This window comes from Felis catus, chromosome B1 (genome assembly GCF_018350175.1).
Source record: "Felis catus isolate Fca126 chromosome B1, F.catus_Fca126_mat1.0, whole genome shotgun sequence".
Lineage (NCBI taxonomy): Eukaryota > Metazoa > Chordata > Mammalia > Carnivora > Felidae > Felis > Felis catus.
Window position 1 is genome coordinate 45,470,120 of NC_058371.1, and position 26,408 is coordinate 45,496,527.

General features: G+C 42.4%; 1 pseudogene; it reads right to left on the minus strand.

Annotated features, from left to right (window-relative positions):
- Positions 1–24,023: 24,023 nt before the first annotated feature.
- LOC101100464 lies at positions 24,024–25,971 on the minus strand (annotated as a pseudogene).
- Positions 25,972–26,408: the final 437 nt, after the last annotated feature.

Sequence of the window (26,408 nt, forward strand, 5' to 3'; positions counted from 1 at the left end):
AGTCAGTGACCTTCCATTTTATGTCAAGAAAAACTCCCTTCCACTATTAAAAAAAAAAAAAAAAAAAAAAAAAAGCAATGTGCACAGGACATGTGGATTATCTCCTAAAACTCTGCTCAAGGTTTATCCTTGGCTCTCTGCCAGCTCTCCCAATTCTCCAACAGAGCCAAGTTACCCCTGGAACAGCTCTCTTAATCCAAATGTCCATCACTGTCCCTTCACTCCCAACTTCCCTGCCCTGTAATTATCAGCATGGCCAAATTGCCAAGCAAGGTTTTCTACAACCCTCATTCAAGGCCCCTCCCTCCTCCTACACAGGGTCAGGCTGTTGTGCTCCATGTTAGCCCCGCCTGCCTTCACCCTGTTCCTGGTCTCTGGGGCCCTCCTCTCTGGGATGCATTTTGCAACATAAGCTATTCTCCTGCTCTGTGAAGCAAAGCAAAGAATTAAAGACAAGCCTGAAATTAGAGCTACCACAGCACTGGGATTCAGAGAATCATAAAATCATAGCTTTTTTTTTTTTTTCAGTTGGAAGGGACCATAGAGATCTTATCAACCTGCTGATTTTACAGAATGGGGAAATGGAGGTGGGTACAAAAAAGAGTGTGGAGAGAATCTTAGAACCAGAAATATTCAGTCCTAGTGGCGATAAGTTGTGGACCATGGGGTGGGAGACCAGGTTGGGAAGAAGAAGGATAAACATGCCAAGTATAGGAATTTTCTAGCTAAAGTCTGAGCGCTTAGTCGTTCATGAAGGTTCTGTGATGGAAAGGGTTAAACATTTTATTTTATTTTATTTTTTAATTTTTTTAAACGTTTATTTATTATTAAGGAACAGAGAGAGACAGAGCATGAGCATGGGAGGGGCAGAGAGAGAGGGAGACACAGAATCCAAAGCAGGCTCCAGGCTCTGAGCTGTCAGCACAGAGCCTGACACGGGGCTCGAACTCACAAACCGGAGATCATGACCTGAGCTGAAGTCAGATGCTTAACCGACTGAGCCACCCAGGCACCCCTAAAGGGCTAAACATTTTAGAGCTGGAAACTCCCTTACTTACCCACCACACACCATTTTCCTTTAAAGTAAGATGGTTGAATGTTATCATCCTTTAGATCTGGGTAGAAAAGGGAAATTTTCCTGAATATCATAGCATATTAAGATTGCCTCATTTATTTGTGTTTTCAAGCAAAACTGGAAAAGTAAGGAGAATGCTCTAAGTGGGGGGGGGGTATTCTGATGTCTGCAAAGATAAAAAAACACAAAGATTAATTTTTTTTCTCCTAAGTTAAGGGACTGAAGTTACTTTCAGGGAACGTGGCTTCCTTTATTTTCAGATTTTAACTTTTCCTAAAGGCCTATGTCCACAGAAATGTCTCACTATCATCTGAGATTTTATTGCCTTTCTGTTTCTGCCTCATGAAAAATCAAGTAATCAACCAAGCTTCCAGAAGGCCTCAAGACAGTAAGAATCCATAGGTAGGTCACTGAGGCCCTGAATGGTTTATAAATTTCTGTATATTTCACATTTTCCCAGAGTCTTTAGCTTTCAGCACCTTCTCAAAGGGGCTAAAAGAACTCTAGCTCAGACCTCCTTGTATTAGTTTGCTAGGGGCTGCTATTTTGGGTTCTGGACTCAATTCCAGTTTGTGGAGGGCGGGTTCTCCACACACACAACCAAGCTGTACTCAGGACACCAGTTGTGTGTCCTACATTTAACTCAATTCTGACACTATCTACCTAGAGCCGGCATCAGATGCTCACAAGACTGCCCCCACGTCAGATGGCAGTTGCAAGCCCAGGTTGTTATCTGTGCTTCTGACCGACTGGCTATAAATCAGAGGTTCCTGTGACCCCCTCCTTGGGTTCAGTTAATTTGATAGAGCAGCTCACAAAACTCAGAAAACCCACTCACTCACTAGATTACTGGTCTATTGCAAAGGATATTAAAGGATACAAATCAATAGCCAGATGAAGAGACACATAGGGCAAGGTCCTGGACAAAGAGCTTCTGTCCTTATGGAGCTTGGGGTCTGGCATGGTGGCACATGGAAATATTCTGGTTTCCCAGCCCGGAAACTCTCTGAACCACTTCCTTCTGGGAGCTTCGTTACACAGACATACTTGATTAAAAATCGTTGGCTATTGGTGATTGAACTTAACCTCCAGCCCTTCTGCAATTCACTGAAGTCAGGAGGTAGGACTGAAAGTTCCAACCCTCTCTATTCATGGTTGCTTCCCCTGGCAACCAGCCCCCATTAGGTACTTTCCCCAAATCATCTCATTAACATAAACCCAGTTGTGGTGGAAAGGGTCTGTTATGAATAACAAGACATCAATTTCGCCTTTATGGCTCTGAAGATTTCAGAATCTGAAAATAAGACACCAGATATTATATTAAAAGATGCTCCCATTGTACTTATTGCTTAGGAAATTCCAAGGGTTCAGGAGCTGTGAGGCAGGAACTGTGGATGAACAACAAATATATATGAGAAATACGTTTTGGTCATCTGAAAAAAATATTTCTTATAGATCACAATATCTCAGCTGCCATATAAAGTACCACAATTTGGGTTGCTTAAACAGTAGAAAGTTATTTTTTTAAAATTCTGGAGGCTAGAATTCCAAGATCAAGATGTAGTATTGTCTGAATGTTTGTGTCTCCTCTGCCCTCCAAGACTCATATGTTGAAACCCTAACCCCTAAGGTGATGTATTAGGAAGTGGGGCCTTTGGGAGGTGTTAAGCCAGGAGGGTGGAGCCCTCATGATCGGGATTAGTGCTCTTAGAAAAGGTCCCAGAGAAATCCCTATCCTTTCCACCACATGAGGACACGAGAAGTCTGCTGCCCAGAAGAGGGCACCATGTTGCCACCCTAATCTTGGATCTCCAGCCTCCAATAGTACAAGAAATAAATTTCTGTTGTTTAGAATCCACCCAGTTCATGACATTTTTTTTTTATATATACAGCAGCAGAAACAGACTTAGGCTTGGTTTACTCTAAAGCCTCTCTCCTTGACTTGTACATGGCCCTCTTCTCCTCCTTGTATCTTACATAAATTTCCCCCTGTTTCCCTCTGTGCATGTCTGTGTCCTAATCTCCTATTCTTATAAGGACACTAAACTAATGACCTCATTTAATCTTACTTCCTTTTTGAAGACCCTATCTCTACATACAATCACATTCTGAAATACTGGGGTTAGAAATTCAACATAGAAGTTTAGGAGAGGACACAATTCAGTTCAGAAAATTCCCCAGTTCTTTCCCTCATTGTGTAGGTGGGGACACTGAGTCTTGGAAAGGCTCAGGAGTTGACCTTGAGCATTTGGTAGAATCCAGGCCAAAGCCCAGGCTCCCCACTGGCTCACACCCATCCTTAAAGCCCCGGTCTTCAAGGGGGTCAAAGTCTAATAAAGAGTGACTGCCAGTGCACACTATAGAATGCCATCGTGTGTGTGATGCTGACATGGGTAAGACTTTGCCGCAAAGGGACCAGGATGACTCCTGAGAAGGCCACAGGTCCAAAGTGCTCCTGAAAGTTACAGTCACTGGGTCTCCTTGCTCCGTGGGGAGGCAGTATATACGATGAAAAAGAAAACTGGGCTGAAAAGCTGAATATCCATGTTCTGGATCAAAAACTTTGGCACTTTCTGGAGACGGGCTGTTGAAGGTGGGAGTGGGAAGGAGTGCGGGGAGGGACAAGCAGGCCTCAGTCACCAGCCAGGGTGGCACATTCATACTCCAGGCTTGCTGACAGGTCCCTGATCCTGCAGCCTGATTTCAGGAACTTGTTCTTGGCTTTCGCTTTTCTCAGGGTAATGAGCTTCAGCCTCACGCTTGCTAACACTAACAAATGAGGCCAATCGCAGCTCGGCTGTGCATCACCTTTCAATAGTGGGTTGACAAGGAGAACAATGCATTTGTTTGCGGCTGTAGAGTCTTCAGGGAGGATCTGTCATCATTGTGGTGAGTGTCAAAGGGGTTTCAGGCTTCCCGAGACTGTCAGAATAGAACAGAGAAGGAAGGCGAGTTGGAACCTGCTGACATTTCTCGGGTGAAACTCGCAGCCACCTTTTCCTCTTCTGAGTTTCAACAGGAATAAACTTTGTTCTAGTCAAAGAGGCTTTTAATTATAACAATTGCACACTGCCAATTAGTGGTTGGTTGGTTTTTTTTTTTTTTTTTCTCCTGAAGGGTAGCTACCCTATACAACATGTACACATTCATGGCTCCATGAGGAAGGGTAGCTGCCTTCCATATACAGAAGTATGCATTAATACCTAAGTAGAGCAATTGTTCTCACCTTGATGCATCTGTTGATATTTTCTGGGCTAGAGATGGTCTTGTGCCTCTTGGAAGATTCATTCTGGCCATTTGGAAGGCAATAAGCAGAACGGCATGCCTACTACCAAGCCTCTGGTGCAGCTGCCCTTCTATTGGCCGGATGGCCAGGTGGAAGAAACGGCAGGGGTCTCAATTATTAGGAAACTTGCCCTGAAGCTCTGGACATAACCCACTGACATGAAGGATCCACAGCATTTTTCAGAGGACAGGAACTTGACGGCATCTGCAGAACTGTACAGAGCACCCGAGGCAGGGACCTCCTCAGGTGACATTCCAGCCTCCAGTAGATTATCTATTGGCAACCCCCAGAGGGAGGCATGGGGAGCACTATTTACAGTGAAGTCCCTGCTCAGAGGGCCTCTGTCTCCCTGTGATGCTCTGAGGCAACTGTGATATTATTCGTGAGTTGGGTACATTATGTCACGGTTCCTGCTTTCAGATGCCATTTCTGCCAGCTTCCTATATGACCTACTTTTTTTGCAAGACCATTAATTTGAGTGTCTCACAATTCCTATCCAGTTGGATGTGACAGCACCTGCTTATCACTGAGGGATGCATTTTAAAAAGATGGAAATCGAGAGAAAACACAAAAGATGCTTTGAAGTCATTTAAATTAATCCCACACTTTCTCTCCCATCTACCTTTATGAGGTCACCGTTCAAAACAAGTTGGGTTTTTTTTGTTTTTTGTCCTTCTAAATTTGATGGAAAGAAACTTCAGCATCCATTGAGAAGAGATGCTGCACTATGGAAAGGAGAAGATAAATTACTGGGATGATCTATAGGCAAGCATTTCTAAAAACTAAAGAGGAAGAAAAGTAATTTTGATGATCCAACTCCTGCATTAGGTGCAGGGTCCTCTTGGGGGGCACTTGACCTGCCTTCCACAATTCAATCTAGAGACTGTTTATCCTGCAGAGGAGCCTTAACAACCAAAGCTGTCATGGTTCCCTTAGTCTGAGGGTGAGATTGTCCAAATTTTGTCTCTCCTGATAAAAGAGCAGCATTCAAAATCCCTCTCTTTTTCCTCCCTCCAGTTCACCAAAGACAGGGCTACCTCAGAAGCACTTTATGTTTCAACAATCATAAAGTACAAAACTTCTCACCTCAAGCAACTGAGGCACTGGCTAAAGGTCCTTTGTCTATTCTTTATTTTCTTGAAGGAGCATTCCTTTAGGAAGTCAGGGGATGGGGTCTGCCACCAATTCATGATCATGAAGGTATTAAATAACTCAGTTTTTAAGGATTTTCTCACCACAAAAGTTCCATCAATTCCCCTCTCTGACTAGTGCAATTTAACCCCCATTTTTCACTCAGTTCCAATCCCAATCCATTAAGTTGCCCAGGCGGTGTGCCCTCACAAGTCCCCTTTGTTTTGTGTGCCCCTCCTTTTTGACATGTCCTATCTTTTCCCCTGTAGTATTTAGGAACACTAAACACATCTGTCTTCTCGGACGATCAGCTCACTGGTCACTGGCAGCTGCCAGCTCTGCCGAACATGTCTTTGACGGAAGGGCTTCGGGACTGACCCTGTGGAGATGTGGTGTCAGAGGGCTCGTGCTCTTCACTGTCGACCTTCATCCGTTCTGTCCTCCAAACAACAGCAACGTCTTTCTCCACCTCAGGATCACCACGTTTGCTCTCACTAATGAAAACTGACCGGGAAAAGATTTTGTAAGCTGAGACCGTAGGATGACAAGTGCCTTGGTGGTGCCATTTGAGGGCCGTCGTTGTTTTTGAGGAGAGAAATGCCCTTGCAAAAGAGTCCAGGCATAGGCATGAGATAGGAAAGCATGACGACCCGAAGATGGACGCACAGCTTGTTAGGATTTACGTCTTCTCTGGGCCCCCCCTTACCTTCGACAGATGAAAGTAAAACAAGGGAGGGCTCCCGTTACAGGAAATTCCTGGTCAACAGCTTGGAGAGGACTTCTGAACGATGTCTCCATTGCCTTTTGGGACTGCTGCCTTCCTGTGTGTCTGAATGGCCACAGGCCTGGTGAGCCTCAACCCCAGCAACTTTTAAAGGAACCTGAAACTTCTTGCTCTCAGGGTTGGGCGGTTGTTTCTGGGAGGGGTGGATAAACTGATTTCCATGCTGTGACTCTAAAGTGAAGCTTTATAAGGGCATCTAGTTTTGTAGGGGCGCAGTTGGTTAAGTGTCTGATTCTTGGTTTCAGCTCAGGTCATGATCTCATGGTTCGTGAGATGGAGCCCCAAGTCAGGCTCTACCCTGACAGTGTGGAGCCTGCTTGGGAATCTATCTCTCTCCCCCTTCTCTCTGCCCCTTCCTTGCGCGCTCTCTCTTTTTCTCTCTCAAAATAAATAAATAAACATTCAGAAAGTGAAGCTATATTCTTCTAAAGAAAACCTTTATAGTATTTTGCTAAGTGATGACTCTTTTTGTGTTTCCAAAGTAAAGGAGTTTGGCCGAGAAATCCTATAGAATAGGGGTTGGAAAACTTTTCTAGAAAGGCCTAGACAGTAACTAATTTAGGCTTCCAGGCCACAGAGTCTCTGTCACAACTACTCAGCTCTGCCATTACAGGCCAAAAGCAACCATAGATTACACGTAGATGAATGAGTGTGACTATATTCCAAAATACCCTTCACTTATGGACACTCGCAGTTGAACTTCATAAAGTTTCCATAGGTCATAATGTATTCTTCTTTAGATATTTTAAAACCATTTTCAACTGTAAAAACCATTCCTTGCTCATTGCCCTTAAAAAAATTAGGCAGCCGACCAGGTTTAGCCCATGGGCCATAGTTTGCCCAGCCCTGCTATAGAAGAAAGCCATTTGCTGTGGAAATCTGTGTCTCCAAGCACTGGGGGCTTACACTAGCCCTGGTCCTGACAGCCAAATTACGGTGTCTCTTCAAATCTGTGCAACTAAATAAATGAGGGCAGGCCCCTCTTACCATCTAGAATGCGATGTGCGTACACTGGTGTTATTTCACGTATCAGATCCCTGCACGGAAAACACTGTCATGCCATTAATAATCTTCCGAGGAACACCTTGAAACTTGACTCTCGGAGGGCACGTTGCAAATGGGCTCTAATGGCTTTTATTTCTCATTCTTGTCACCTCAGATCTAATCAGCTGTTTTGTCATTTTTAATTCCCATTTGGCGGGATTCCCCCACTTCCCTGGCCTTGTAGGTAGATGCTCAGAGGAAAACGGGGCCCTGGGCCTCTGAGGGCTTGGGGGACACAACAGGGAGATGGGCGTGTGAGTAGATGGTGACCTTCGATCCTTGGCTGAATCAGGAGGACCAGGAAGAAACCCAAATCCCGGGATGATCTCCAGTCCTGCCCTCCACCTCTCTTCTCTGGTTCACTCATGTCCTGAAAGTGCTTTCTCTGGGGGGAGAGATCTCCCACTCCTCCATTAGGAATGAAGCTCAGAACTTATTGGCTGGGAAGAAGATGGCGCTCTGAACTGGAGGGCTCTCAAATGTGTGGCTCTTTCTTACACAAAGCAACTGAGCTGTGGTCCAGTTCCCCCGAAACAGAAACATACACCTCCATCTAGCCTTGAGACAACAAAGAGCCACCTTAGACCATGACTCTACCTCCCTTGGAAGGCAGCAAGGCGTTGTGAATAATGAAAAGGAATCCATTCGATAAAAATAAAATTGCAGGGGCGCCTGGGTGGCGCAGTCGGTTAAGCGTCCGACTTCAGCCAGGTCACGATCTCACGGTCCGTGAGTTCGAGCCCCGCGTCAGGCTCTGGGCTGATGGCTCAGAGCCTGGAGCCTGTTTCCGATTCTGTGTCTCCCTCTCTCTCTGCCCCTCCCCCGTTCATGCTCTGTCTCTCTCTGTCCCAAAAATAAATAAACGTTGAAAAAAAAAATAAAATTGCAATTAAATATATAACAATTAAAATCAACCAATCAATCAATAAATCGAAGAAAAGCTAAGTCGTTTCTAGTGTTTGCATGATGTTAAGCATCTTACTTATATTAACAGCTCATTTACTCCTTATTGTAACTCAAGAATGTTACTGTTTTCATTTTGTAGGTCAGAAAAGGAAGCCCAGAAACCAAGCCGTTCCTCCCGGTCCACGGCTGGAAAGTAGCAGAGCAGTTTACAAATGCAAATATATCCTGCTTCTGAGTCCGAGTCCATAATTATAAACACCCACCCACGAGGTGGCTGTGCATCTTTGCCAAACCAAGTCACCTCTCTGAGCCTCAGTCCTCTCAGCTCTGAAGTGAAGCTTAAGACCATAAAATCTCTAACCTCACTTTCAAATCAAAATTCGGATTCTATTATTTTCAGCGTTCCCCTTTCAGGAGGGGAAAAAGTAAACAAATAAATTCATATGGTAACTTCATTAAAAAAACAAGAACTAAATTTCCAGGGTGTATCTTTGAGTCAGTATTTACTCAGTACAATCTCCTATACCTTTTCTTTTCCTTTTTCTTTTTTTTTTTGTTTAGTTTATTTTGAGAGAAAAAGTGAGTGGGGGAGGGGCAGAGAGAAAGGGAATGAGAGAGAATCCCATGGAGGCTCCAATGAGGGGCTCAAACCCACGAACTGGGAGATCATGACCTTAGAGTCGGTCATTTAACCGATTGAGCCACCCCGGGTGCCCCAATACCTTCTTTATATAAACCTATGGTACAATTAGTACTCACTCTTTCCTAGACTTGGGGAGGAGACAAAATGGGGGTCTCCTCAGATCTTTGCTAGCAAGAAGCTTATAAACTGTCTCAAAGGTAGACATAAATCAGAGCATAGAGTTTTTCAATCAAAAATTCAAGATCCTGAATTATTTAAAAAAGCATTATGCTTATTACACTATATTTATTAACACAGAAAAATAGTTGATAGCAAGGTTTTACACCAAGGATTGAAGCCTTAGGCACTTTGGAGTTTAGCAGAAACTTGTTTAATTCATCGTTTCAATAAGGAGTATTTCTGTTTAATTCTGAAACCTAAGTAGCCAATTAACTAAAACTCCCATTCCTGGGGTGTTCCAATATTGAGTGTCAGAGACAGACGAAAGGATCAGGGCTGGGGTGATAAAATCCAAAGCCCTCCTCTGAATACTTGCTGAACAAAAGATTGGAGCAATTTCTTTCCAACCAATTAAACCCAGAAATCCAGATCTGTCCCAGCGGAGGCATGGGGGACATGAGGACAGTGAGATCCCTAAATCCAACCCAGTGATGCTATAGCCAATTGGCTCACAGGGAGAAAGCATCACCAACCTCCCCGTAGGGTATAAGCTGTGGCATTAAAAAATAGTCAAGAGTATCTGGCAGAAGGGCAGCCCTTCTCCTTCCTCCTTCCCTTCTCTGTCTTACGGGCCCTAGCAAGAGTGACCTGATCCCAACTTCATTTATACGCCTCATTTTGGTCTTTCAAATATTGATTTTCAAAATATTCTTCAGGAGAAAGCCACTCGGGGACCTTTACGCTGGGGTTCACAAATGACGCATGCCCAGATGCGTTTATTGCAGGATGGAAATAATAGACTTTTCCCTCTCCTCCTTTCTCTCCACCTAAGTATCTCTTTATTCATTACTTTAATTACCTAATCGTAAATTTCTTTAGGGGGTTACTTAGAAAGAAAATTAGCATCAAAGCTTGGCAGTAAATTCTGGGGCTTTTGGAGACAGTCCAAGCTGTTTCACCTGTGATTAATTAGATGGTTTTTTTTTTTTTTTTTCCCTTTAAGTGCCAGAAGGCTGTTGAGGTCTTTAAGCAGTTACATGACTGCTGGCAGTGCTGCAATTATGATGGATGCACGCGTCTGGAGTCTGGGGCTGCAGCCCAGCATTTATCGGGATGTGTGCGCACGCGTGCGTGCGTGTGCGCGTGCGTGTGTCGGAGAGAGACAGAGACAGGGACAGAGACGGGGACAGACTTGGAAAGCACAAGTTCGGGAAAACTCCAAGGGTTTAAAACACACAATGAGGTGCTTCTTTAATAGTCTTGTAAGTGCAAGTCTAGAAGCTCCTGGCCAGGATCTCCTATCAAAATACCTTGGCGATTCCAGTAATGTTGGCTTAGCAGGCCTCTTCCTCCCCATTAGTCACTGAAGTCCTCTGTGGGTCTTTGCATAAGCTCTTTTATGGCATGCACTAAGGAATGCACATTTTCAGCAATCCTTTTGCTATATATAAAGCAGAGCAGTCACACCTGTTTTAACATTTTGCCCTGGTGAAAATCAAGACGGGGAGAATGCTGTCTCTTTGGGTAATTCGTTGGGTATAAAATGATCCCCAAACACTGGCATAAAGTCAAAGCTACATCTTGGTGTATTTGGAAAAAAGTTAATATTTCCAGTCACAATGAATATGCTATCAAGGATGCAACAGAGAAATGTGGTGACTGTTTTATTACAAGTACCAGATTATCATTTTTTTCCTTTATTCTCTGGGTGAGTGAGGGAGTGAAAGAGCCATCCGACTCCGTCAAGGTAGCAGAAAGTATAAAGCTTTTGCCAACTTTTGCTGAAGTGTCTGTGTAAACTTAGAAAACTCCTAAGCTCCCAGAATTGAGATCAATGTCATCTAATATATATCGCTCCATCTGCCTATAATGTGCACCACAGTATTTAAACAGCAAATTCATATCTGGTACTAACTTGCCCTCCAAGGGCTGACAGGCATGTCAGCCACATGGGCTGGTTACAGAGATTCCTGCCTAGAGCAGGGGTCTGCCGGCTCTTTCCGTAAAGAGCCGGAGGGTAAATGCTTTAGGCTTGCGGGACATTAGGTCTCTGTTGCAACCACTCGACCCTGTCGTCGGGTGAAAGCAGAATAATCAAGAGGCAAATGAATGGACGCCCTGTGTTCCAATAAAACGTGTTGGCTGACCCCTGGCCTACAGCTTCTCAGACTTTAACGGGCCTACAGAACACCTGGGCATCTTGTTACAATACAGATTTCAGTCCAGCCGGTCGGGAGCGGGCCCGCGATCTGCGTCCCTAACACCCGACCGAATGGCAGTGATGCCGCTGGCCTGCAGACCTCACTTTGAGCGGCAGTCCTCCAGTGTCTCCCTGAAATGCATCCAGGCTATTTCCAACAACACAGGCTCTGAGAACGGAGACGGGCATTTAGTTCATTAGGAATATTGCTGTAGGAGTAGTATTAGGTTTATACCCTTCAGTCCATGCGCTTCAGAGAGTCTTCTGGCACGCACCCCTTGGGAGAGCCCCGGTTTTCCTCTCCTGAATGCTATCTTCCTTTTTTTTCACCTTTAAGATTGGTCGTTAAGGTCTTGCATTCCTAGGCGGACAGATGGCTCCGGCTGTGGTGCAGATGTACACGCAGTTCATCACAGTCATTTATACCGTCTCTGCCGCCCAACTGCCAGCACCTTCCCAGCCTCGGCATGGAGGGCTCTAATGGCCGAGCAAAGGGCCCTCTGGCCCCCGCCTAATTGGCTGCAATGCAAGAGCTAATGTAGGTTGAGAGACCAATTAACTGGGCTTGTTTCTACCAACAGTGCATCTGAACATCAATTATGCTAAACACCACGCTATATTAAGACATTTCCCTGCCACTATCATTTGCTACGGGACACCTCCGAGCAGCGCGGAGAGGAGTTGCCTCTTACTGCCTGTCTGAAGGGTTTCTCTCCATCAGTGCAGGGGAGCACAGCTTTAGAACCAGAAAAACCACAACTCAGGGACATATCTGACACTAATTGGTTACCTTCTCTGGGCGTCAGTTTCTAGACTATGGGGATTTAGGTCCAAGAAGCCAGAGAACAGGATGGGTGAGAGATCATGGTAATCCTGTATGACCCACTGATCCCCTCAAGAAATAGAAGACATTACACACTGGGATGCTCAAAGGATACTTCCCCTAGAACTGGAAAAAAACGAATAACTGGAAGCTGTTAGGAGGAGGAAGTGATACTTTCTTCTATAGGTTTAGTTAGGTTTGCATTCCATTCCTCCTCCGTCATTTCATTGCGAGCTTCTCCCTTGGAATGACCTTCTTCACTCACTTTCACATCGACACTTTGGTCTTGAAGCAGCCCAGTTCATTTCAATTCATCCTGATTGTGCAGCTCCTGTATACTGAAAATGCTGAGGCCCGCCCAAATTTATGACCCAGCGGAGTTTACAGTTCAGTTGGGAATATTGGGCTAATGTCGATAAGTACTCATTTACTCATTCACCCGTGAACAAATATTTGTTAATCACCCATTATACTTCAGGCACTCTGCTAGGCTACAAGTACTGTTCCTCCTCCGTCTAGGTTTATTGCAACATGGAAAGGCAGGTGATCAAATGAGCAACAGTGACGTGGTGTGAGATGTGCTATTATGTCTGCCAGAGTGCAGATGCTCTGGAGGCACAAACTGCACCAAAAACAAACAAAAACTCTGGAATGTAATTATACCTCTGTATTAAAGCATTAAAGTGTAATGTATGCTTAAAATCCCCCATTCCCCACAGTGCTTATTCCAAACAAGAGAAAACAGAATATTAGGTACAAGCTCCCTCAAGTTCCAGCAATCAGAAAGCTATGTTTGCATTTATTCTTGAACCCATCCTCCTGGTCTTTCAGGAAGAGATGTTATTTCTCTCATTAAGGTCCTTCCTTCCACCTGTGCTCTTGCCCGACCCTCCTGTCTCAGCTGGGACCTTCCTGCATCTGGGACTCCCTTCCTCCTTCCCAGACCGGTGACTTCATCTCAATTGGTCCCTTCTGCATAGTGTAAAATTATGATCAAGTCTGTTGTCTATCTTAAAAATAAAGTCCTCCCTTGATCCTGCATCTCCTTGCCCTTTCTTACCTCCCAAGCCCAGAATGCTTGCTTCTTCACTTGTTTTCTATTATTTCCATCCTCTTCTCCCTTGTTCTTCAAACACCTGCGGTCTGGCTTCCTCTGTCCCTGCATGCCCAGACGCTGTTGTGGCAAAAGGCTCTAACAATCTTCGCAGCTAATCCTGATGCATTCTTCATTTGGTGTCATATTTCCTTATCTTGACCCCAAATTTCACATTAATGACCATCCAGTTCTCTCTTCCTTCTTTGCTTCTGTCCTCTCTCCACTACTCCACTGACCAATCCCTCTCCTGTCCTCTGTTGATTCTTACTTCACTGTGTGTACCTTAAATGTTGTGTTTTCCATTTGTGTTTATTCCTTGGGCCTCTTCTCACTTCATACTGTCCCTAAATGGCCCCTGATCACCCCTGTCACCTGACACCATCTGCTGACTGTCAAAACGCATTCTGGTCAACTCTGCTCCTCTGAGCTTCGGCCCCTCTCTACCTGCCTCCCAGGCATCTCTGCTGGTTCTAAACATAAGTCACCGGTTTTCCACCAAAGTCTGTCTTAGTGAATGGTGAGATCGTGTGCAACCTGGATGTTGTCGTCTACTCTTCCTTTTCTCATCCCGACACCCAATCGATCGATAAGTCCTGCCGACTCCGTTTCTCTACGATTTATTCATTATATCTGTCCTCGCTTCTCCTATTCACTGCTCCTGCCTTAGTTCAGGTCTCATCATCTTTTATATGGACAAAGGCAATTAGATTACCATTGGATTCTTTTGCCTCTGATGTTATCTCTGATTTTATACCCTTTCAGTCTACCCAACACACTGTGGTCAGGGTTACCTTTCTAAGATACAAATATGATGGAAAATAAAAACACACACAAAACCTTCTGTGGCTGGCCACTGCTGGAAGCAGTTGTCAAACTATACAGGAGAGGTTCGGCTGAGACATTTGAGCAAGGCTCTATGATAGGGGATAGAGGGGTAATTAAGGACTTTGAAATCCAGGCTCCCACGTTCTGCTCCTTGCCCCTCATCCAGCATTGTGCTGGCAAGTGTTTAACAACCAGCCCTCAAACGGTAAAAACAAAAACCCCTATTTGCAGAGTTTGATGATTTCCATGGTGCAAGTACTCCCACTATGGCCGGTTTCAAGCTACGAACATCCCTGGAGCTGGGAAGAAATGTTCACCACTACATTTCACAAGACCACAGCTCTTGTTTCCTTCCCACACTCTATGGTGGGGACCAAGTGAAAATGCTTCCCTGCCCATGTCTGGCCCATTGTGGGGGAGGCCTCTGACAAGCCTCACCTGGAATCAGCTGAACCCCAGATGGGCCCGGGCCTTGCTACAGACTGTGCTGGACCTCAGAGAGGAGCAATGGCATGCAGAAACCAAATGCAAACTGACGAGATGCCCAGACTCCGTAAACAGAAGGTGAGGTGGAGCTGATGCCCACAGCAATGCCATGCAGCTGCTCATGGGAATGCCCACTTCTCAACATGGAGGACGGGGGACTGGATAAAGGGATGCCCTTGCTCATGAACTGGCTCACCACATGCTGACGCCCTGCAGCTGGCCTGCCTGAAAGCCACCCTCCCAGATGGCACTGCCTCTGTTCCCCAAAGCAGCACACATGGAACTTTTTTGTAACTGTGACCGAATGGATTACTCCTTTCTGCGCAAGAATGTATGTCGTTGTCAACATCAAAAACTTCCCTGCTCTGCTCTGGCAGCACCTGCCTTTTAGATTGGGTGCCTTCTGAACAACTCACACAAAGCATTTAAACCTGTCTGACTTCAAAAGTAAGGTAAGACAAGCCACACTGAGCAGTATCGCACACACCTAATATGATTATTTCTCCTCTTCCTGGCGATAATAGAATTATGCAAAAGCCGCCCTGACCCAGTAACGGTTTGCTCTTCAGAATCAAATCTCTGCTTTCCCCAAACTCACGACTCCTCCCCTTGACCCCCATCCCTGCTTGCTTTCTACTCCTTTGGCATTGCAGCACGTGTCTGTGCAGCACACGTCTGTGCACTATCTTGCAAATCCAAGAGTGTCTCCCTGGCAAAGTACAGCAAACTAATGAAAGATGTGGCCAGATTTATCTAGTAGGTAAATGATGAAGAAAAACCATCCACGTCCGTCTATTAATTCATTCTGAAATGTTAATTATCTCCAGTGTGACTTACTCCGCTCAGCCACGTTTCATTTAACGAGTGAGCCTTTTTACAACTTTCTCAGGATTCCTCCAGTTCTTACTGTCCTCACGTTGTCTGAATCCTGGGAAGGGGCATGTTCTGCCACTGGGCGCGAGTAACAGTTGGTTGATAGACAGCAAAATAGAGCCCTTGGAGGGAAGATCCAGAACAAAGCAGCCTCCAAACACCAACCAGCTCCAGGCACGGGGCCTGCACTTTACCTATGGACACCGTCCCAGAGAGAATATGCCTATACCTCACAAGCACCTTGTCAGGGAGTCATTATTAGCAACCTCTCTTGGGTCAAAAAATGTTCTGAGAAGTTAGGCCACTTCTCCAAATTCATGCCAGACAAATCAGCAGAGCCAGACCTGGAGACTGGCCTCTCTACCTTTTCTTCAGATTCTTTTCTTCATCCTGCATTTCACACATAACTGGTGCTCAGACTTTCTTTCACCCCAGGAGGAAGACAACGTTTGCCTAATGAGGGTTTATGAGGTTGTTTTGTTTGGTGGGTTATTAAGAGGCAAGAATAAGATGAGAATGCAGTGAGAAGGGCATCTGGGAAATGCTGGAGTGACTTAAGAAAGTGGTAGGTTCTCTTAACTGTGGAGCTTTTAGTAATCTACTCTAAATGCATGGATTACAAAAGGACACACTTCTTGAAGACATTTATTTATTTATTTATTTATTTATAATGTTTATTTTTGAGAGAGAGAGAGAGAGAGAGAGAGAGAGAGGCAGAGAGAGACAGAGCATGAGCGGGGGAGGGGCAAAGAGAGAGGGGGACACAGAATCTGACACAGGTTCCAGGTCTGAGCTGTCAGCGCAGAGCCCGACGTGGGACTCCAACTCACCAGCCGTGTGATCATGGCCTGAGCTGAAGTGGGACGTTTAACTGACTGAGCCACCCAGGTGCCCCCAGAAGAACATTTTTAAAAAAACAATTCTTTGCAGACTTCTTGGGGTATGAACTTCAAGCAGTGAGTTACGAAGACTTCCTCTGAGCCTCAGGTTAGAAGCCCATGTGTGCAGATGCCCAGACCCAGAACATCTTTGGCAGCAACAAAACAATGAGTTTCTATTCTTCTGAACTGCTTTTGCTCATGCCTTTAGTGGTATCAAACTTCAGGACATATGTTCCGACAACAAATTATAAATTCATTTGTGAATGAAGTGAGATTTTTGTAAAGCTAGGGAAAGCTATTCCTTTGGTATGAAATCTCATGTTTATTATTAATTTCTCCATCTAATATCCATTCAGCACCTAATGTGTATGAACCGCTAGTCTAAGTGTTGAAAACAAAGCAGTGAATGGGGCAATGAGTCTTTTAAAAAGATCTCACTTAAAACAAATTTACTTCAAATAAGATCTCTTAGGAGGCCAGGAAACATTGTGAAGTGAGGACCTAGGTGGTGGCAACAGGGGGGCAATGAGTAGATGAAACCAAGACATGTTTTAGAGGTAGAAGTGACAGAACTTGCTGATGGATTGGATATAGATTGGAGGAAAGGAGAGGTGAGGATAAGGCCTTCCTCATTTGGCCTGAGCAACTGGGTACATGTGGGTGGAGTGAACTGAGTTGCAGTCCCATGCAAAAAGAAAGGACTGGGGCCAAGGGAATGGTAGAATCAGTAGTTTTCTCTTGGCCATATTAAAGTTCACATACTATCAGACATCCTGGTGTTGAAATTAATAGATGCATGCGACTCAAGACATACAGACGGGTTGAAGATACAAATTTTAAAGTTATCAAGATCTTTAAAGTTAGAGACTTGAATGAGGTTACTAAGGAAGGTAATAAACATAGGGAAGATGAAGCAGCTTAGGTTTGAGTGCTGCAACTTTCCTACATGAAGGAGTAGATAATGGGACCTATTCAATATGCCTGGAAGGAGTGACCAGTGGAAAAGGCAGAAAGCCCAGGGAGTGAGGTGTCATAAAAGTGAAGAAGGGGTTTTCAGAAGACAATGATAATCTATGTAAAATGATGCTGAGAGATCTTATGAAATGAAACAGGAAGTTAGCCCCTCTACTGAATAACATGTGGGTCACTTGGGACCTTGAGAAGAATCGTTTCTAGGGTGTCATCTGGCAGGAAGGCCAACTGGAATGAGTTGAAGAAATGACTGGGAGTAAGGAAATAAGTCAAACAACTAGCAATTACTTTGACAGAAAAAATTATGAGGACTCTCAAAAATCTCAGCCACATGATGAAATAAATATGCCATATGTCATCTGGAAAGTGATAGAGACTTCTAGAAAAGCCTCTCAAAAAAAAAAAAAAAAAAAAAAAAAAAAAGAACCGGTCTAGTGTTTAACAGACTGGAAAGTTTTGTTCTAAATGAATGGCAAGTACCTTAGATTTCTTAGAACCAGAGCTGATATGTGGCTAGTATGTACTTGTCTGGCGATACTGTTTGGTACAATACTTCCATGGTGGTTGGTAAACAGTCATTACCTTAAGTAACCCCGTTCCCCTTCCACTATACCAAGTGACCCAGCCTTCTAGACCTATTCAAAATATAATAATGATGTAACCACTGGCAATGTCTGTGATCAAGGGCCCTGCTCCCTCTATGTAGACAACATCCGATATGATTTTTGGTGTCTGTAATCTACATTTTTTAGATAACATTACTGCTTAGATCCATGATTTCAAATGCCAGTAGCAATACTAAGTATTGATAATTTTGTAGAGACAAGTCTGTTTCAGTGTATGTTACTTTCTGAATGTCTCTCAGTGGAGACTTTTACATCAAATCTCTAACTACACAGGCCCCGTTAGGAGTCAGAGTTTCTTCTTCTGTCCCAGATCAAGTCTCTGGTCCCTTTAGGAAACTCCAGGGCTTATTGGGCATGTGTTTTCTAGCTTTACAATTGAAGTGAAACTTATGGCAAGGCCAAGAAGCCAGGACAACAGAAATTCAAAATAATAGAACAGTTCTTGCTGTGGTGGAAGACAGCCAGATATAGGGTGCCATGAACTTAGCCTCTTCCTAGCTGCAAAGGCACTAGTTTGCTCCTCCAATATCAATTCCACTCAAGTCATGGTGGAGAGACCAATAACCTGGAACACACAGCAATGTGAGAATTATATATGTACAGAGCTATAGATGCAAATAAACAACCTTATGGCATAAGCTGTATGTGCTCCCTTTACATAGTCAGTATTCAATCTGACTTGCGAAGTCACTAAGCCACTATCTGTGCTACAAAAGCCTTCTATAAGAAGGTCCATGTAGATGCCAAGAGTGTTTTTTTCTTTCCTAGTCTTTCAAACTATCACTCCTCATAATGCCAGATAGTTTTGAAATTCACAGATAACTGAATTCACTGGCCTCCACCTACACCATCCCTGTGTCATACTTTCACCTGACCCCTCCATAGCACTACTTTTGGCCAGAGTCTATCAGAGCTACTCATGAAAACAACTCATTTGCTTTTTAGCCAAAATAAACTAGAACTCTTGCTTCTGTCATTACAGTTGATAGGTGTTCCTGAAGGGCCCTTTCACTGCAAAAACCAATATACCTTGCATAGGAACTATGCGTTGAGGCATTGCTGGCTGCATAAGAGATAGAGGAGTTCTCCACAGACCACACCTTAAAACAGAGACACAAACATACAAGTAAAAATCTATATGTTACATTCAGGAATGCAGCAGGTTGTTGAGACCAAATACTGGACATCCTGCATGGATGCAATTGACCTAAATAGATGACTGTTACAAAGGTGCTATCAGGAGGTAGAAAGCTGAGCTTGGAATCATGCACTAATTGTGGTGTGTGTGTGTGTGTGTGTGTGTGTGTGTGTGTGTACGTGTGTGTGTTGGGAGAGAAGAGCAGTTGATAGGATTGAAGTGATTCCAGTCAGTGGTGCTTTCTAAATACTGGAAACGTTAGAAACAAATTATTTCTCGAAGAAAGTTTCACAATTAGATCCAAATGATTCCACAGACTAAGATCAATAATAAGCTTGAATGAAATATCAGCAAGACCAGAGAATTCAGGTGATGATGAAAGTCAGCAGAAACAAAAAACAAAAATTAGATTTCTAAGGACTAAAACATTGACAAAACATTGTCAGGCATTGTATGTATAAAATGGTAACCTAAAATTAAAGGATACAACCACAAATATGCACATTAAAAAGGATACTATCAAAATTAAATGCACAGAATTGAAAAAGAATACAACTATAATGTGTAGAAATCAAACATTAATAGCTGGATTTCTAAAAGTATGAGTAGAAGAATTAAATAGAGGTTATTAATAGGTGAAGAGACAATTAGTAAAGTGAAAAATACAGTCAAAGAACTACTCAGGGTACTGCATAGAATGAACAAAATGAAAGACACATTATAATATATAGAAGTCATGTCTTAGTGTAAGGGCCAGAAAGAGATAATAACAGGGAAGAAGGGTAATATCTAAAGAAACAATGGCTATAAATTTCCTATTATAAACAAAAATCTCACTAGAACAATGCATTCTAGGCAAAATAAATAAAAAGCAATTCATATTTGGGGCCATAATAGGATAAACAAAGATAAATAAAAGGTCTTAAGAAAGACATCAAGAGCAGATATTTGGAATTACATCACACTCCTTAATAATAACAGTGTAAGCCAGAAGACAATGGAATAACAACTTCAAAGTATTTAGAGAAAATAACTTTCAAAAAAGAATTTTATACCTAAGAAAGTTTTTTCCATAATGAAGATGAGATATAGATATTTAAAGAGACATAAAAACTTTGAGAGCTTATCACCATACACTTGCTAAAAGAATTTCTTAAGGTATACATCTAGAACAAGAAAAATGATTATGGAAGAACATTTTGAAATGCAAGATGATGTGGTACGGATAACCTAGATAAAATAGATAAATTCCTAGAAACATACAACTAAGACTAAGTCAAAGAAATAGAAAATGTGAACAGACCTAAAACTGGTGGGGAGATTTAATTAGTAATCAAAAAAATTCCAACAAAGAAAAGTGCAGGGCCAGATGGCGTCACTGATAAATTCTACCAGCAACAATGAAGAAACAAAAAACGAACAACAACAACTACAAAAACTGCCTAGAAAACCCTAAAAACCAAAATGACAAAAACAAAACAAAACAAACAAAACAACCCCAAAACAATAACAACAACAACAACAACAACAACAACAAAAACAAACAAAACAAAAAAAAAACGAAAGGCAAAAGAAAGAAAAAAGAATTAGTGTCAATACTTCTCAATCTCTTCCAAAGAACTGAAGAGGACAGAACACTTCCAAACTTGTTTTTTGGGGCCAGTATTACCTTGATACCAAAGGCAGACTTAAAGACACTGTAAGAAAAGAAAACTTTAGACCAACATCTCCAGTGAACATGGATGAAGAAATCCTCAACGAAATACTAGCAAACCAAATTCAGCAGCACATTAAAAGCATCATACACCATGACTAAGTGGATTTATCTTGGGATGCAAGGATGGTTTAGCATACACAAATCGATTAATGTGATATACCACATTAACAGAATAAAAGATTAAAACCACATGATCCTTTCATTAGATGCAGAAAAAGCATTTGACAAAATTCAACATCCTTTCATGATAAAAACTGTCAAAACGAACAAGGAATAGAAGAAAATTACCTAACTGTAATGAAAGCTATATATGCAAGGTCCATAGCATACATCATACTCTATGGTGAAAAACTGAGAGTTTTCAGGAAAGCTCAGGAAAAGGCAAAGATGCTCATTCTCACTTTCTATTCAACATAGTACTGGAAGTGCTAGCCAGAACAACTAGACAGGTAAAAGAAAGAAAAGATATCCAAATTAGAAATAAAGTTATCTTTGTTTGCAGATGAAATGATCTGACATGTAGAAAAGCCTGTTGGAACTAATAATAAAATCAGTAAAGTTGTGGGATACAAAATCAACATGTGAAAGTCAGTTGCATTTCTATACACTAACAATGAACAGCCTGAACAAGAAGTTAAGAAAACAAACTAATTAATGACAGCATCAGAAACAGTAAAATACCTTGGAATAAGTCTAACCTAAGAGATGAAAGATCTGTAGGCTGAAGGCTACAAAACAGTGTGAAAGGTTGAAATCTTTTCTTGAGATCAGGAAAAGACAAGAGAGCCTATTCTCACCACTCCTATTCAACATAGTACTGGAAGTCCTAGCTATATCAAATGGGCAAACCAAAGAAATAAAAGGCATCCAAATAAGAAAAAGAAGAAATAAAACTGACCCTGTATGTAGACAACATGACCTGATATATAAAAATCCCTAAAGACTCCGCTAAAAAACTATTAGAGCTAATAAATGCAGTAAAATCGCAGGTTATAAAATCAACATGGAAAAAATCAGCTGTGTTTCTTTACACCAACCATTTAACATCTGAAAGAGAAATGAAGAAAACAATCCCACTTACAATAGCCTCAAAAAATGGACTGAAAACTATAAGACATTGATGAAAGAAATTGCAGAAGACATGAATAAATGAGAAGATATTCCATATTCATGAACAGAAATAATTAATACTGTTAAAATTTCCATGCCATCTAAAGGTCCTTATCAGAATTCCAATGGCATTTTTTACAGAAGTAGAAGAAACAATCCTAGCATTTGTGTGGAACCATAAAAGGATGTAGATTAGTGCAGCCACTATGGAAAACAGTTTGGAGGTTCCCCAAAATAGATAAATTCTATTTAAACATAGAATACCATATGATTCAGCAATCCCAATTCTGGATATATAGCCAAAGGAAATGAAATCACTATCTTATTAGTGATTAGGGATTAGTGGAGAGATATTTGCACTTCCCCTTGTTTGTTGCATCGTTTTATGAGAGCCAAGACATGAAAACAACCTAAATGCCCATTGACAGATGAGTGGATAAGTAAAATGTGGTACACATATACAATGGAATCTTATTTGGTCATAAGAAAGAAGGAAATCCTGCCATTTGTAACAACATATATGAGGGCATTATGCTAAGTGAAATAAGTTCAGCAAAGACAAATACTGGACGACCTCATATTATGCAGAAACTTAAAAAAAATCATAAAAACAAGGAGTGAATTGGTGGTTTCCAGGGGCTGTGGGATGGGGGAAATGGGTGATTGTGGTCACAGGGTACAAACTTCCAGAATAAGTAAGTTCTGGGGATCTAATGTACACTATCGTGACTCTAGTTAAACATAGCGTAACATACAGGTGAAAGTTGCTGAGAGAGCATGAGAGAGTAAGTCTTAAATATTCCCACACACAAAAAAGAAGGTAACTCTGTAAGGTGATGCATGTGTTAATTAACCTTATTATGGTAATCATGTTGCAATACATATGTACATCAATATATATATGTATATATATGCGCACATATACTTTAAACTCATACAATTTTATATATCAAATACATCTCAATAAAGTTGGGAAAGAAGTTATTCTTAAAATCTCTAAATATCTCCATTTATATGGAAGCTTATTTCACTATTTTTTTAGTTAAACTTTAATTCTGGACATGAAGAGGCTATTTACTAGGGTGACTATATTCTGGGAAAAAGGAAATACTCAGGCCTACCAAAAATGCCATTGTGGCCCATAGTGGAGGCTTACTCTGATCAGGTAATGGATTCTTAACTTGAGCCCAACTCTCAACAGGCCTAGTTAGTAACTTGATTCAACCTGTGCTTTTCTCTCCCCACAGTTCCTTTATACATGGTTGGAACAGATAAACTGAGAATAGGCAAGATCCACACATTGGCACTCTAGACCCATGGAGGTGAGTGTCATTAAGGCAGAAAGCACTAAATGGAAACCTCTGGAAATTCCCCTCATTACCAAGATAGTAAACTAAGAATAATACCTCATCCCTTAGTGAACTGTAGAAACTAATACCACAATAAAAGACTGGAACAAGGTAGGGGTGGTGATATATGTTATATTCCCACTTAACCCAACGGGGGACTTTGTAGCCAATTTCATCAGTACCTCCTAACTCTCTACTAACTGATTTTCCAGGTCACTAATTTTACCTTCTTTTTTACCCAAACATCTGTTAAACCCATCTTTTACATACAATTTTACTTCGTATACTTCTTAAATAATTTTTGACGGATCATCATTTTCTGGTAACTTTCTCCATCTTGTCACCCAATTTTTCTTGTGTGTTTGTGTGTGTAAACATTTTTATAGAAATTCAAATATTCTTTGTTTTCCAATAATATTCATTGACATAAAAAATATCATAATATAATAATAGTAAATGGTAGAAGTTAATATAAAAGATTATAGATACAGTTTAATACCAATTTTGACATTATTTGGGGATTGTTTCTTATCAGCACATATACATGGCTGGCTTTTCTTTCCTCGTCTTTTTCATTTCTCTGAATGACTTCAGACTCTTTTACTAAGCAGCAGAGTTTTTAGAAGTCTTACATGAAAAAATGAGCAAAGGCCAAGAGGTGAATGCAGGCAGGGCCTCTTTCCCCTCCACATATATTTTCACCGCTGTGATAAACAATCAACCACAAGGCATTTCACATCAGAATCTTGCCTCATAAAGATGTTTACAACAAAAATGAGAATTCTTGAAAAACAGAAGAGTACTTGTTCTTCAAGAAACCATGTCCCTGGGTACTTCACAAATATGCTTACCAGAGACAGGTACAAGGGACTAAAACATCTAATGTGACCCCTGGAGGGTCACTTTTGCTTTAATATATTTCTGAGGGTGGGGATGATGAGTGCAAACAATGTACATAAAGCTAAAAACCAAAGGTTACTTGAAAAGGATTGCCATGTTCTACCAGCAACTGTGATTTCCTTGAAGATGGGCATGTGGTTTGGATTCACCTGCATCGGATTCTTTTCCAGGGTCTTGAGATGGCCTGCTTCATGTCCTGCCAGGCCAGTGTCCCCTCACTCTATCAGCAGCATGCTGACCTGGTCATCTGTGAAATCTGGGTGTTGCTAACCAGTCGAGACATCCAGATGAAGCAGAGAAGGGTCACTGAGCTTAATAACTTCTGCAGTGGCTATGATGGTGTCACCGTACTCACCTGTATCTTTACCAAATCCAGAAGCCACGTTCCCAAACAGGAAGTGGAACTGCCAAGCCTCCCTGACCACCCTCTTGGCACCCTCCCTACGCTCCCTGATGCTCCAGAATGTGATGCGCTTCGGCATGATGGCCCACGGGGATCCCACTTGTCATCCTCCTCTTTTTACATGGCTTTTAATTTTTTGGAAAAATCATTGAGACATTCTTCCACAGTGAGACAGATGATATTCACAGTGTTTGAACCTAACAGACACTTCTTTACCATCAGTTCACTGAGATGTTGTTCTAAATCCAGGAAGACCTCCCGAAGCAGGCTCCTGCAGCCCTCCTTTGCAATGGTGTCTGAATTCCACCCATGTTTGGTTGGCTCAGAGATCTGCCCTCTTGCACTTCATTCTTTGAAATACTTCCTTTTAAAACCAACTATAAATTCTTTAAAGCTCTGACAGTAGTTGTTCATGGCTCTCATAAACTGAACATAGTGTAGGCACTGCTGACTTCTCAGCCGTTCTCGATACAACTGAACTTCATCTTTGGATTTACTTAAAAATGAATCCATTTGCTAAAGGCACAGACTAGTTTGTGTAACAAACTTTTATTTTCAAGTCTTCACTTATCTGAGCAGCAACTTCAAGAATCTGTTCAAACATCTGGAAGCACCTGGTGGTACCCACTTTGGTCAGCTTCAGGATCAGTCCCTTTTATGTAGTCTTCTTGTCTGTTTCTAGTGCTTTTTGCAGCCAGGTAATAATGTCTGAAGTGAGAGTTGACATGTACCTGTGGAGCAGCTCAGAGACCACGTTTGGAGAAAGTAAAGGTTCCAGGGCATTGACATCTGCTTCGGGGCCAGCTCCATATTCTCCATCACCTCTGTGCTTGTGTAGGTATTTGAGACCCATGTCAACAAGGCTCTTGCTCTCATTTGCTTCTAGGTCTTCTGACTTGAGCTCCTGCATCCATGTTCTCAGGGTCTGGTTGTACATGTTCAGATGGCTTCCGAAAATCTCACACTGGGGAGGGAAACACTCAACCATTAGGTTTGTGGCAATGATGGGTCATCCAGGACATACGTCCTTATGATTTCCAGATGGCAGATGAACCACGTCTTTTTGGACTCCCTGGGGTCTTCCTGTGTGTCCTCAATTCTAGCAGTCAAGTTTCCATCCAAGTTTCCAATTTCTCCTTGCAATTCTTGGGCCTCTAGGGAGATATAAACCTAGTTTGCCTTTTTTGGTCAGATACACGTTGGTCAATTTTTCTTCCTTTTGATAATCCTGACGACTGAGACCAGCAAGTGGGGTCACAGGAGATGATGACCAGCAAATTCTGCAGCACCATCAACATCTGCCTGACCAGCTCATCTGAGAGCCCCTGCATGCTCCCAAAGTAGCCATGGGTGAAGGTCATGTTGTGCAGGTTCCCACAATCTGGGGGCCTGAGATGTTCTTGAGGGACTCTGAATACTTCATGTCCTTGAGTGGCACTGAGGCTCTGTTTCCAGTCTTTGCTGACATTGGCAAAGGACTTCTGGATGTGTTTGACATCATTCCATGCCTTGTGGAGCTGGTTCAGGCCTGTACACCACCCCATCCAACCACAAATAGATAGTGTCCTTCCATCTGGCCTCTGTGGAGGCCTTTTTCTGGGCCTCTTTTCTGCTATCGTGCTCCACTTTGTCCAGCTGGTTCTGGGCACTGAAGCATCCCAGCATCCCTTTGGACTGCTTCAATAGTTTCCTGATCTGTCTCATTGGTGGTTATAAACCAGGTGAAATCCCTGTACCTGTCACACTAGAGTTACCCATCCTCACTGCCTCCAGCGAGGAAGAAGCATCACCCATTTTCTTGGACCCCATGTAAGTGTCACACAATTTCTTGGACATATTAATCACAGTTACTTTGAAGTATGTCTTCTCCATTCTATCTAGATCATCTGTATTTTGTCTCCATTACCTGTTTCTTTTCTTTGGGTTTTTGGTCATTTGAGTCTTTGTATTGTCATTCATGGTAATAATTTAGATTATTATT